The sequence below is a fragment of the Macrobrachium rosenbergii genome, chromosome 24 (assembly GCF_040412425.1).
Source record: "Macrobrachium rosenbergii isolate ZJJX-2024 chromosome 24, ASM4041242v1, whole genome shotgun sequence".
Lineage (NCBI taxonomy): Eukaryota > Metazoa > Arthropoda > Malacostraca > Decapoda > Palaemonidae > Macrobrachium > Macrobrachium rosenbergii.
Genome location: NC_089764.1, coordinates 33,141,465 through 33,153,964, shown reverse-complemented (window position 1 = coordinate 33,153,964; position 12,500 = coordinate 33,141,465). Strand labels below are relative to the sequence as shown.

Below are 12,500 nucleotides of genomic sequence, written 5' to 3'. Positions count from 1 at the left end.
CATTCTCCCGTTTTACAGTCGTCAGTAGCGATGTCTCTCTTTGGGTTCCAGTTTCAGATGTCAGGCCTGAATGGACGAACCTGTCCTTGGATGTCTTTATTGTCGCCCCGATCTGCTGCCGGAATGCAAAAACACCCGATTCGCATTCGTAAATTTCTCGTGAACGTCAAGGCCTTCTATAGAGTTAATTCAGAAGGAGACCGCTTTTATCTTTCTTCTTGCCACTGCCGTGTTCTGTTTTTGTTGGGTTGCTTTTTGAGTGCTTGTTTGTTTGTACTGACATTTTTTTTTCTTCGTTATGTTAAGTTTGAAGTATTGCCGTAAACAAAAGCTTATGATTTCATATTCATGGTAGGATGATGGACAATTACATGATGTACTCACCGTCTTTGAAGTCTAATTTTTAAAAGTGAGTTAAAGGTTTGGGAGGTAGTTTTATCCTTCGTTCTATTAAAATGATCTGCCTTTAGGACGTTCTTCATGAGTTTGTGTGTCGCTGCAGGCATAGTGAAGTCAGAAGATTCACAGCAAATTTGTTCTGGATATTTTCCAGTGTTATTTATATTTTACATTGTACTGGCGTATTGGAATTCTGAACCAAAGTCTGTCAGATCTGACCATGTGATTTGAAATATTTGAGCTATAATTCATGGGGTTCTTTGTAAAAAGGTGTCTTTTTATACAGTGTATTTTTCATGCCAGAGGTCGTAAGAGACAAGGGGGCCAGTGCCTACGAATTCTTGTATATTTCAGTCGTTGTGCATAGCTGATGACCATCCTGGTAGTTGTGTGGCTGAAATTCATCGGGCTTTTAATTAAAGTATTTCTTTTTGTGTTTATGTCCACTTTACTCTTATTATGACAGCACTTTAGGAGCGAATTTATCGGAAACCTTTTCTTTACTGCTACTCTGAATTTCGCACCTTTCTGCAGTGTTCCCGGAATCTTCTACCCACCTTATTTTTTGTGATATTTTTTATTTGTTTTTCTAATCCCAACTTGCTTTATATTTTATATTATTATTATTATTATTATTATTATTATTATTATTATTATTATTATTTATTATTATTATTATCTCTTTTTTCGAGGCTGAACACTACGCAGTTTCCTCTGTCCATTTTGGGGTCTTATCAAGGCCCACCCACATAGAATAAGAGGATTCTTGTTGACTGTCAATTCTGTCGTCTTTTTGTTGCACCAAAAAAAAAAAAAAAACGGCTTCAAGAATATCATTGTGAATATGAACGCCTGAAAGCATAGATATTTGTTTCCTTAAAAGTTCTTCGTAAGATGCTGATTGGCATTGTGTCTTTGAAGATGTTTTGAAAGTACCGTATCACCATGTAATATAAACTGGTGGCAAATAATCATCAATGCTGATATTGTGCAAGGCCATTTGAGTTGATGTTTCGTAATAATACCTCAGAAGGTTATATCACGGTTCCAAGCGTGTCAGACAGTGTAATGTGAATGAGGTTGTAACGAAAAAGCTTGAGTTAAATTTCCGATATACTTAAAAGATGAAATAAAAGTACTTTCCTAGAACGGAATGCGGAGCTTAGTATCATTTTCGCTGAGGCGTATCATGATAAATGCACTTGAGTAACTTCGAAAACATCCAAATATTTACCTTCGATAGATGAAGTAACAGAAAATAAAAAACGACTTCGTAAATCACCATAAATCAAAGAGAAAAAAACAGTCGTGAGTAAACAAACAATCTTCTTCTTCATTAGACTTTAGTCCCGTCTCTCTCTCTCTCTCTCTCTCTCTCTCTCTCTCTCTCTCTCTCTCTCTCTCTCTCTCTCTCTCTCTCTCTTGCTGGTCGACCTCTCGAGTCTTATCTGAAGAAACTAAACATGTTAGATAATAATAAGACGGATAAAAGATATTCAGAGTATTCGGTACTTTCAAAACGTAACTTGAGAGGTCCCCTCTTAACTGAGTGGGTCCCAAGGATGGGTGATATGAAACGGTATTGCTTTGAGCACGAAAGGGTTAAATAGCCCGGAGATCTTTAATAAGCTTCAAGTGAAAATTGCTCCAAGTCGTACGTTTATGGGCCGGTTCTGATTGCATGATAGTCGGAGGGGCCGTAGAAGACTGGCTTAGCAGAGAGCTGAAGATTGAATATGTTGACATATAATGCCATTATCAAAACCCCCGTAACATCACTGACATATTTTGGCATGAAAGGTAAAATTACACCAAAACACTGTAATTACCATGGATGAAAGTCGTGTTCTAACCTGATGTAATGAATATTTATGGAGAATAGTTCATAACAAGAGAACATTTGTTACGCATGTACATGTTGGTATAGAACACGAGAAGAAATGTCTTGAATTACACTTGTAGAACTCTACGGCATTCCTTTGCGAGATTTGGTGGAACATTATTGAGACCTTAAGTCGGTCGAGTTCCGCGAGATCGAGTCAAGAAAAGTTGTTAATAACTTCCTGTGTATTACGAGTTGTCTGAATGGTGACGTTTTGCCAATGGACAAAGGGGCTTATTTGCATGAACATTCTTACAACCAAACTGTGTTCGCCTCAAATAATTCCTTTGAACATTTGAAAATATGCATACGTGGCTGAGAAAGCTTTGATACTGATTTTATGAAATTTAGGCCAGGTCGGAAAGAACCCTTCAAAGACCCTTTAGTAATGCCTACAGTCATTAGCGGATCCAGAAAAATTTTGTAGAGGGGGGGCACCAATTTTCATATTATACATACACACATATATATAGCCTATATATATACTGTATACACACACACACACACACACATGTATATATATATATATATATATATATATATATATATATATATATATATATATATATATATATATATATATATATATATATATATATATATACATACACATGAAATATTTCAGCACATCATTCAGTATTTAAGTAGAAAATATGAAATGGAGAGCAGTCGCCTGTTCTATCAGGAAATACCGAATCCATTATTATTATCGTTAAGATTATTGTTATTTTCATTTTCTCAAAAGTTTATTTCTATAACGGATATTTTATTTTTTCCATTTTTTTTATTTCTCATTTATCTTATTATTATCTAAATCTTCAATATTATTTTGTCATTATTTTTATTTATATATATTTATAATTGTAAACCTCCCTGTTTAAATGATGCGTACCCTCTTCCATATATTGAAGACGGGGCCGGGGGGGGGCGGTAAAGAAATAGATCGTAGGGGTTACCATAAGGAAAGAATATAGAATGGATATTAAGGTAATGAGTTCTATTCAGAAGTGATGGTAGACATATACCATAACGCGTCGTAAGAAAGAAAAGCTGAATCCATTGATAACATTATTAATAATTTCGCTAAAAGCAGAAAAAGAATGATACGTACTTTTATGCGGATGCAGTTGCAAATTGTAGTAATTGTGTTTATCTTCACTTGTTTCGAAACAGCGAAGAAAGATAACAGATTCTTTGACAATCTGCATCTATAATGCAACCGAAAAAAATTAGCTTAGAGGTGACAGCAGATTATTAGCATAACAGTCTGCGCGGGCTCCTGGTCATAGACCGGTCTTTACCGGAGATTGTATTTATGTGCATCATCTGTTGCAAGGAAAGTAGATTCCCCGCTTGATATCACACTGTGAGATCCCCATCCCTTCATTTGCACTGATTTGCAAATTACTGGGTTGCCAAGGAGATTCTGGGGTCTTTTGCGAATCGATGACACTCGTTAAGAATCGTTAAGAATTCCTTCTGTTGATTTTTCAGAGAGTTCGTCTCCTCCATTGGTTTCTTTACACGATTTTGGTTGTTGATTGGGGGACCTTTTCGAGGATGCAAGCACTTTGTGTTTTAACTTTTTCCTTGGATTTGAAAATGTGAACTCTGGATATCTGGCGCTTGCCCGTTGGGGAAGTTGTTGGTGATGAGTTACACACACACACATATATATAGAAGTCAGTGGCATTTTTTTGCTGACTTTTTTTTTAGACTGAATCAGTCTATATTTGTTTTTCTCTTCAGGTAAGCTTCTCAGGAATAAAGAAAAATGATTCACTTTTGTTCCCATTTACTTCTTGTAGTCAACGCACTGTTTCCCCACCTATCGGCGGCGTTTAAAGAACGAGATTACAATTAACAAATTGGCATTAACAGTTATATTTATATATATATATATATATATATATATATATATATATATATATATATATATATATATATATATATATATATATATATATATATATATATATATATATATATATATATATATATATATATATAAGAGAAATGAGAGGGCTGGAAATCCTTCCCATGTTTTCCGAAATCTGTATTGCATATTATTAATAACTCTACTGATCCGAAACCAACATAGTTTTTTGTTTTGTTTTCCCATTTTTTTTTTTTTTTATCTTTCTATGATTTATATTTGCCTTGGCAGCATTATACAGATTGTTCGCAGAAAAAAAGAAAAATATTTTCCTCAGGTAGTGCGCCTGCATTGATACCACAAAAGCAAATTGTTCTTATCGCTTTGTTTTTCTTCAACTTAAAAATGTAGAGGCGCTTTGCTTTATAGTGCCTGTTGTTGTGAGCTAATGGCCAGTGCTACTCGTTTCAGAAATAGGTTTTGCTCTTGTCGTTTGTGTGTATGTGTGTGTGTGTGTAAGAATTATATATAGTAAGAATGCCGATACGGCGGTAGCAAGGGGTGCAAACCTGAAGAATGCTACCTGAGCAACTGTCAAATTTCTGAGGCGCTAATGCACAATGTTTCAGGGTAGAAGTTGTCCATTAGAGGTTTGGAAAAACCCTTTGGGGATGAAGTACTCTCAGAGTGGCAAAGGTGTCACTTCATTTACAGCAAATGACAATCATTTGATGGCAATTGCAGGATGTGCAGGGCAGACAGCAATTGCATTCTCGATGCTCTTGTTTCCAAGTAAGCGGCGGAGGATTTGCAGGCCCCACACCTTATATCACCGTTTTAAGAAAAGGAAATATTTTTTCTTTGGCTGTAGAAACGGCGAGGACACTCTAGGGGAAGGAGGCTGGTGTTTTAACTTTCAATGAACAAATATAGAAACATGAGGCTTTTGGAATTGGGAATGGAATAGATTGGGTGTCTCTGTTATGGAGGAAAGTTTTAGGTAAAGTAGTTACGTTGCTGCTGTGGAAAGACGTTAGAGGGAAGTTATGGTTTATATGTGGTATATGAAGACTGCAAGGAGGCTTAGAAAATGATGGGTTGATGGAGCAGTTAGTGTTTGCGCTTAGGGACCTTATTTTTCGAGGTGAGAACGGCGTAATGGATGCAAGGTTGTTGGCTTTTTTGCTAAAGGTTTGTGCAGGTGTATAGAAGACTGCAGTATCTGCAGTTTTTTTGCCTTGATGTTATAATTACCAGTCAGTTAGTTAGTTGGTCCAAATAATTATATATATATATATATATATATATATATATATATATATATATATATATATATATATATATATATATATATATATATATTGTATATGCAAAGAATTTTTCCCTCCAGTAACCTGCTCCTTCTCATCCCATGTGCATCATTGCTATTTTAATCTCTCCTATATTATTCTCTTCATTATTTTTAATCCATTTATTTTCATGCCCCATCACTTGCCCATTGCCATGGGTGCTCATCAACAACAATGCCCAAATTCGTCGGGTGACTGTCAGAGCAGGACACGCCTCCATCGGCGCCGTACTGGGGAACTCAGTTTTTTTTTTTTTTTTTTTTCTTTCAGAGCCCTGTAACCCCCTGCAGCTAGAGTCCTCTATCCCTGACCTCTCCTCTCCTCCCCCCTGCCCCCTCCTCCTTCCCTATTCCTTCTCCCATTGGCGTCTCCATATCCCTTCCCCTTTTTTGACAGAATGTTAATATGCAAACAAGCTTTTAAGCTGTTTATGACTGTGTTTCCTTAGAGGTGTTCTTGCCGAATGATTTAATGTTTTTCATTGTTTACATCTCAGATGTTGTGCCTAATGAGATGCAGTCCTTTGTTTGTGTGTTGATGATTTCCTCACTTTTTCGTTGATATTTCTATGCCGCGTTTGTTGATGGCAGAATGGAAGTTTTCCTCATTATGTTTTTTTAGTTTTTTTTTTTTTATTATTTACTTTCAAGTAAATGCCATGTTTATATTCTGAACAAAATATCAGGCAGTATCTGTGTATGTATGTATTATCCGGATAAGTGGTATGGCTCTGTGGTTTTTAACACTGGCAATGGTGAACCGTGCGGAATTGTGATGCCAGTATATGGACACCGTAAAGTTTTATATGATAATGTGTTTATGTCCTCGAAATTTCGTTTAGGGTTCTTCCGTGATTCGTACGTTGACAATAAAAGTTTAATCATGTCGGAAACCTCTCTCTCTCTCTCTCTCTCTCTCTCTCTCTCTCTCTCTCTCTCTCTCTCCGCTAATGATGACGCTTATCCTACGTTGACCTGCAACACTGTATGCTCCCTTCCCCCCCGTCCCCTCCCCGTCCCCATGCCTTACCCCGCCTTCATCATCCCCCCACGTGACTGGGATTTGAGCGTCTTTAACCGGTTCTTGTTTGCGTCAAAGTTTTCAAATTAATTACCGTGCTGTTTCCTCGTGCATATTCATCTGATTGCTTGGTTTTAGAGTTAACAGATAAAGTTGTTGGAGAGATTATATGTAACGGATATGCGCGCACATATGCGTGCTCTCTCTCTCTCTCTCTCTCTCTCTCTCTCTCTCTCTCTCTCTCTCTCTCTCTCTCTGGCATTATATTATATATATATATATATATATATATATATATATATATATATATATATATATATATATATATACACACACATACACATACATACATACATACATACATACATACATAGTTCTACTAATAATTAGATTCCTGCAGAATTACTTTTCTGGTATTTACAGTTCGTTTACTGAAGTGAGATGCAGAAGATATTTCGTTGCTCCGAAAAGAAATAGCGAAAACGCTGACAATGCCGAAGGAATTATACCTCGGGGCGAAGGAATGGAAGATATTATTTTGAACGCTTCAAGAGAAGATCTTAGAGCCAAGTTTCCGAAAAGCCTCGAGGGAAACATTTTGTCTGCGAGCGAAAAAAAAAAGGGTATGTGTTCTGTATGTATGACTGCGATCATCGGGCTTGTTTCTTCAAGAAGAAAACTCGAATTTTACATTATTAAAAGTAAACTTTTTTTTTCCCCTTCTTTGTTATTCCAAGGATGGCTGACCATTTGGGCGACGTCTTCGTAGTCGAACAAGAAAACAAAACGCCTCCTGCTCCACCAGATGGTGCTGTAGGCGCACTGTTTCGCTTATCCCCCTCGCATGCAAAAAGGAGCATTAGCCTCAAGGAAATAATTGCAGGGCAGGAAATCAAGTTTATTGGCCCTAAGGTTATGGTGGAGGAGGAGTAGGAGGAGGAAGGGGCGTGAGGGAGGGGAGAATTGTGGCGGAGGAGGGATGGGTCAAGGGAGTGTTTCGAGTCCTTTGGTAAAATTGTGGGTAGGAGGAGGCCGTGTGGCGTGGGTTGGGGGAAAGAGGTGGTCCTGCGTCATTATGTGACTTTTTGTTGTTTATTTATGGAGGTCCCATTTTAATGGGGGATGGAGTTGCTGCCATTGCCTTTGGTGATCTTGGGGGGAGGGGGGGATCCGTGCTGATCGTTCCGTTTGTTGCCTTCTTTAGGACACCTTCAGGGTGATAGCGATCTAGAGGTACGGTCGTGTCCTTCCGTTTGAAGGTCACTGGGAGATGTTGGTGATCCCGGCCAAACAGAGGCTGGCGAAGCTTTTGCATCACCGAGTTACTTCGGAAAATGTAAAAGACACGCTGCAAGTCAATTTCCTGTGCCTTACATGCCTGGACGCTGGACGGTTCCAAGAGCACCAGGAAATGCAGATGAGCTGAAACCTGTACACACCTGAGATTGATATCGTTAACCGGCCTGACGTTTTGGCGGGGCACTATGTTCTCGCTGGAATGTGACTTGTTGCCAGATTTTTTTTTGTGTGTTTTTTTCCAAGGCGTATTTCACAGGCAAGCACAATATGGCGCTGTTCATGAAACTGGATGCAACGATCTCAGCCTGGAGACTGGTAATTGTAGCAATAGAGGATGCCTGGAGAGGGGAGGGGAGGGAAGGGGGAATTAAACAGATGTATTAAGTGAAGGGGCGAAAAAATGAGGGGTCCGGGTGAGAAGAAGTGGAAGGAGAAGTCGTTCAGTTAAGGAAAAAAGGTTTCAGGTTAGGAGGAGGTGAGTCCACTGCAGTGGTCGTGATTTATAGGAGAAGCGCCAGTTTCTAAACAAAGCATTTGTAGACAACAGAGGTCCGAGGTACGTTTGTTGACGAACAAGTCCTGAACCGGTAGAAGAAATCACGACCCACTGGAAGAAGTGTAGGACTGAATGAATGCCAAATTAGAGATAAATATAACGAATTATTTCCGATTTGTAATTTTGCCATATTAACACACACACACACACACACACACACACACACACACACACACACACACACACTTAACACACACCCACAGAAAGCATTGCACTTTCAGGGCGACCAAGTCACAGAAAGCGCCTTCAAAATGTTGGTTGTGATCACCATAGTCATCTAACTACCAGTTTCTGTCAAAATATACAGCAGATGTAATTTCCCTCATCGTCATGACAACAATTCAGTATTAGTGGCTAAACCACATATCGTACTTAGAAAATCTTTCACTCTCTCGTGGTGAGAGATAATAATAATAATAATAATAATAATAATAATGTAATACTGTTGTTGTACTAATGATCAGATTTTATTACCTCAACGCTGAATATCTGAATATGCAGTAAATTCCTCTGCATCACACACGAGTTAGAGTAATCTAAGCATTTTCTTCCTCCCAGATAATGACTCAATGTTGACCTAGCTGAAGTTCTAGAGCCGAAACTATCGAACTTTGTCCTGGAACTTTTACTATCTTCTCATAGGTTGCCCATGATAAAAAAAATTGCGACTATGGGAAGCTATATATAGAATCAGGATCTCTCTCTCTCTCTCTCTCTCTCTCTCTCTCTCTCTCTCTCTCTCTCTCTCTACTTACTCCTAGTTCTTGGTTTGTGTTTAGTGTTATATCTGAAAGTATTGGTTAACCAATGACTTTACCATTTTCCTTTTTCAGCCTCATGTTATTCGTGTTCTGTACACTTTGCTCGAAAATTATGTTGTTTAGCAGAGCCATAGGAAGGTGGTTTATGCAGTAATTCCTTGATGTACTGCATCCAGACTCAAAGAATTCTAACAGGTTTAAGCACTAGGCCTACTGTTGACTTTGGATGACGACTCATTTGGGAATTGTTCATTTCCACCCTTCCTGTTCGAGTGCCGCTTCATTGACTTTGACAGGTCAAAGGATTCTTTGTTGACCGTAAGCTTCCCCCCCCCCACCTTTCTTTCTTTATCTTCTGATCTATGGCATGACAGGTCCCAAAAGGTGAGCTGGTGGCAGTCGATCGAGAATGAAGGAAATGTGCGTTGCAAAACATCTCGCCTTTCTGTTCTGTTCTCCGATCATGAAAGTTGATCAGAAAGTTGTGTGATTGAACCCCTACCTAACCCTCCCCCTCTCTCTCTCTCTCTAGCAACCATTAATTGGCCCTTTTAATAGAAAGTCTGTTATTCTTGATAAGGAAATTTTGTATCCCAACTTTCTCTAGCTCTCTATCTCTTTATTTGTATACCAGTATGCATATACACATCTCTTCCTTCACTTGTATGCGTATATACATACACTTGCAGATATTTATATACATATTTTTTTGTATGTCTGTATACAAGTTTATTATCATAATAAAATATCTACAGCACCTCCGTAGTCATTTGCATTTTTTAGTTCTGCAGTGTTGCTCTTAAATTCCCTAGAATGTGGACCGATTTGTGACCTGGAATATCTTCTGTCTATGGGAGACGTCTCTAGGCTGAGATTCTATTCTTGGAGCGTCGGAGAATGCCGCTTGTCTTCTCTGGAAACCTCACTGGGACACGTCTGACTGAGAAAAGGAACTGAACTAGAAAATCGCTAAGTGTCTTACCTTGCATCGATGGGCAAGAGATTATACACTCGCCTGCGCGCGCGCGTGTGTGTGTGTGTGTGTGTGACTGTACTCGTATTCCAGTGCAAGGGTTTTTGCAGTTTCTCTGGTTTATTTTTTGCTCTAACCCATCAGTTGAATAAAATATGAAATGGATAAATGAAAAAGATTTTGAACTTTAGGGGCCTTTTGGGTAACCTTTTCGGACTGAAATGAACCAGAATTCATGGGTTTATGGAATAAAGAATGCAAGAGAAGCTGAACTGTGAACTAACTCTATGAAGAAACCTGGAAGAGGTGCACATTTGAATACTTTGTGTTTTACTTGTTAGTTGATTCATTTACGTTAGCTTAGTTTTCCTAAGGCTAGTTGTTTTTGCAAATATTTTCCCCTTGCTACTTATGGGCATTGCATTCTTTGGAATTATGGGCAATTGCATTCTTTGAGTAAATCAACAACATCATCTTTCAGTAAATCAGACTGTAAATCTCTTTTCTTTGATGAATGCGCCCCCTCTTCGTAAGTACAATAAAATGTTAATTTCGGGTTAGGTTAGGGACGCTCTTATCCGTCAGAGGAAGTTTTTGATAAGCAGATCCACCGTACCAGTATGAGCTGCATTGTATAAAGTACCTTGTCGAGTTTTCAAAAAAAAACATTCCATACCTATTTCATTTTATTTTCTGATTTTGCAAACGATTCGTCTGTGATCGTTCAGAACTGTAATAAACATTCTATTTTAATACTGGATCGATAATTCCCGGTGTTTTACATCGTTTAAGTTTAGTCTGCTAATGGTCCGGTCACGGTGGCATTTGTTAATCTTTAATTATAGCTTGTTTAGAATTTGCTTGTCATTGCTTACCCTTATCATAAGATTAAGACTTTGCTCATGGAGACACTTTGCTCCGGGATCTTCCCTCTTCCTGAGGAAATGAGGTCTTTTGTTGCCTCATGAATTCTCATCTCATGTGAGGTTTTTTTGTCATGCATTCTGACTCTCCATTTTAGGGAATACTATGGTTCACTTCACGATACAAAGACAGCAATTACAGCTAGGTAGTAGTAAAGTGGTATCATTCATACAATTTTTGAAACTGAATATTCCATAGAAGACGTCATGCATATTGTTGGATTCATATTTTCAGTTTGTGTCGTTAGTTTCCTCAATTTCTTCCCCTTTGTGAAGAACTTGTTAAGGAGAGAGAGAGAGAGAGAGAGAGAGAGCGCGTACAACCATTTGTTGATTAGATCTCGGGGGCTATGAGGCGGACCGTGTTCGTTGTGGGGTTAAGCAAAGGCAATTAACAAAGAGCAAATGATTAAAAAAAGAGAATTGCTATAGCTGAGCGTTGCATCAACAAATTAATTGCAGCCAATTAGCCAGGTGGGTTACGCTTTTGTTGGCGGAACCATAGAAGCTCTGTTTTGGTTTTGCGTCCTCCATAGATTAAATAACAGTATGAAAGGGTGATGCTGTGTTGTACTGCATTCCACAGATTACTGTAAAACAAGCGTTCGTTGTTGATGGTGTTGTCTTTTTTTTGCAGTTTTGCAGTTTTTTGTGACTCATTTAGCTGACCAGTGTTACAAGGCGAGTCTGTTCATTCCATGTGGTATGTTGCTATGTGGCATTTTGTCATCACGGGTTGAACTGTAATTTAGGATAGAGCAGAGACATTAGCATGGTTGAGTGAGAGGGGAAAGGCGAATCAAATCAGAGAGAGAGAGAGAGAGAGAGAGAGAGAGAGAGAGAGAGAGAGAGAGAGAGAGAGAGAGATAACGGAATGCTCAAGATAAAAATGGGGTAGGTCAGTTGTTCTCTCTCTCTCTCTCTCTCTCTCTCTCTCTCTCTCTCTCTCTCTCTCTCTCTCTCTCCTCTTTTTAGGGTAGTGTACAGTACATTACGTTCACTGAAGCATCGACCCGGACCATCCATACAGCGTAATAAATTCGGATCAGATAAAGCTTGTAAAATACTGCAGTGGCTGAAAGGTGATGGCGAGGCCCTCGGAAGGCAACTAACCTTTTGCGATGAACAATCGCTGCCTCTGGCCCAGTTATTGAACTGCTCGTTTCTTCTTCTTCTTCTTCTTCTTCTTCTTCTTGAGATGATAAAGGAAGTGAGAAGAGAAACAGAAGGGAACAATGCACTTCTGTCCTTTTATCAGATCTGATGGAAAAAAAATGTTTCTTGACAATATTCTCTATATTTATTAAAAGCAAAGATTATTATGAGATTCAAAATTGAATGAAGAGCTTAACTTCGACAAGACTATTCTCTCTCTCTCTCTCTCTCTCTCTCTCTCTCTCTCTCTCTCTCTCTCTCTCTCTCTCTCTCTCTCTGTATATGTGTATATTTAAATAGGAAGTAT

General features: G+C 38.5%; 1 protein-coding gene across 6 annotated transcripts in view; it reads left to right on the top strand.

Moving 5' to 3' along the window:
• LOC136852003 (cytospin-A-like) overlaps positions 1 to 12,500 on the top strand; it is a 639,159-nt gene that overhangs the window by 472,014 nt on the left and 154,645 nt on the right. The window lies entirely within an intron of this gene.